This window comes from Chanos chanos, chromosome 7 (assembly GCF_902362185.1).
Source record: "Chanos chanos chromosome 7, fChaCha1.1, whole genome shotgun sequence".
Classification (NCBI taxonomy): Eukaryota; Metazoa; Chordata; class Actinopteri; order Gonorynchiformes; family Chanidae; genus Chanos; species Chanos chanos.
Window position 1 is genome coordinate 27,927,990 of NC_044501.1, and position 2,500 is coordinate 27,930,489.

Consider the following 2,500-nt stretch of genomic DNA (forward strand, 5'->3'; position numbering starts at 1 on the left):
GCGCACTTGTGTGTGTGTGTGTGTGTGTGTGTGTGTGTGCGTGCGCGCGTGTGCGTGTGTGTTTGTGTGTGTGGTTCTTACCCAATGCCCCTTACTCTCCTTGGCTTATCCCTCTCCATTGAATCTGACCCACAGCAAGATGGCCATGACACACACACACACACACACACACACACACACATGGAGTAATACTTTAGCTCTGTCCCTCTATGTCACTGTGTGTTATAGTGCGTACTACGCACACACACACACACACACACAGAGAATGAGAGGGAAAACTGTCAGAACCTGACTGGTGAGTACATCAGTGCTCTCGCCCCTCTAACACACACTAACATTTGTCGACATTTTCAGCTCATTCCTTCTTGCACACACTCTAGTGTCGCGTCTTTCTCAATCCTGCTGTTTGCTTAGTGGAGGTCTGGCCCAGTGCTGCAATTCCCCATCTCTCCCCAGGGGCTCTCATATTGAGTGTATGTGTGTGTGTGTGTGTGTGTGTTTGTGTGTTTGATCTACCTCTGAGCTGGTTTGCATCAAGGCTAGGTCATACCTCTTGCAAAATACTATCTGTGTGTGTGTGTGTGTGTGTGTTGGTGTATGTGTGTGGGTGTGTGTGGATGTGTGAATGTCTGTGTGTGTGTGTGTGTGTTCCTTCATGAACAAATTTCTGAAACTCCAATGTACTCTGAGAGACGCGCGTGCGCGCGCGCGCACGCACACACACACACACACACACGCACGCACACACACGCGCGCGCGCGCGCACGCACACACCTGTGTAAACATCAAGTTACATAACTCATATACGTTTCTTACAGGCAGTAAAGTGATTGACAAGTTGAAGGTCAGAGGTGAACATTACTGACATACAATCAGCATAAGCAATATGTGCTATGACTCGTCCATGTGTTCTCCATCAGCACACACACGCATGCACACACACACACACACTCGCTCTTAAATATACATTCTTAAATATACAAAGCCATTATGTAAAAGCATACACATTCTCTCTCCTCTTTTTACTGTCCCTGAGAGAGAGAGAGAGAAGAACTGCACTGATACAGTTGGAGCTCCCATTAGCATTGCTAAATTGATTTGTGCATGGATGGAGAGACACAAAAGGAAATGAGTGAGATCAATAGACAGAAAAAGAAAGAGAGAGAGAGAGAAAGACAGAGGAGGGAGTGAGAGATCTCATTCTGGTCTTTAGGGATTGGGCTTCTGTTGTCAAAGCTGCTGAACAGACCGAGCCAATACAATTAAAGACTTCCAGCCGCTTTAGATCGGTGTGTGTGTGTGTGTGTGTGTGTGTGTGTTTGATGATGCCAACTCAGTCCTTCACTCCTCTGTTTCTTTCATGGTTTGTGAGCTTGGGGTAAGATAGAGCAGCTTGTTCTCAGGGGGACTAAATATAGTGAAACACGGGAGCAGGGGTGTGGCTCTTGACTGGCAGTAAAGGCACTGTCGAAAGACACGCCCGGTTAAGGCACAGCCTGACATCAGAATTGCATCCCACATCAAGGATTCACAGTGCGAATGCCTAGAACTGTCCTCTGAACTGTGCCATGGTCCTCAGACAGCTAAGTCACCTGTGGTCTGTCTCTCACTCAGCAGTAGTCATTAACCAACATACACCTGTGTGGCTGTGGGCAGAGTCTGTCACTCTCCTCCAGTCATCATTGGATATACCACGCCACTCAAAGAAGCGGTAAAATGACTGATTACCTTCGCCCAAGTCAAGGAGGTAGCGTGTGTTCCTCAACAAGGCAAAATGTAACGTAAACGGAAATTCAGTATTGGCAGAAATTGACAAGAGAAAGAAAGGACGAAGATAGACAGTTTGAGAGGGCATTTTCCCCTCTCAATTAGAGATGAGGAGTTAAAACGGAGGTGGATGAGAGAGACAAGGAAAATTGCTCAATTTTCTCCTCGTCCATTATGTCGATTTGTCTTTTGTTTTTCCGTGCCAAATTGTGTCTTGTGTTTTTCCCCCTTAATTTATGCTGCCTTAATTTGTTTCTTCCTGTCTTTTTAGACCAGGTACTTTTGTACCCTCGGTATATCGCGAAGATGATTCATTTGTCCGTCACATAGGTGCGCACGTGCCGTTTCGCACGACAGTCAGTTCTTCCGTTGCGGACCCATAATTTCTGTCTAACACGGCAAACATTTTGTCTCCTCACAGGTTTATTAACCAATTTCAAGATGTTAAAATCCAGAACATCTATATGATTCCTCTTACAAACATTCATGTCGTGTTTCCCGACATTAAATGGTGGCATCGAGGTGTACATTAGTGTCAGTGGTGTGGATCTGCAATCCCATGTGTCGCTCAAAAGTGTTCTGTAAAAAAAAAGTAATCTAGAAATGATAGTAAACTACTATTGTTCGCCTCAGTTCATATTTTTCCTTCCACTTGTAGTCAAAATATCTACCTCCTCAAAAGCCACATGTGTTTTATCAGCAGAACTGGCAGTACCCAAATACTTAACAGTCA

General features: G+C 45.3%; 1 protein-coding gene across 1 annotated transcript in view; it reads left to right on the top strand.

Moving 5' to 3' along the window:
- Positions 1–2,500, top strand: part of si:ch73-335l21.1 (insulin receptor substrate 1-B) — a 41,395-nt gene that overhangs the window by 37,671 nt on the left and 1,224 nt on the right. The gene's annotated exons all lie outside the window — the stretch shown is intronic.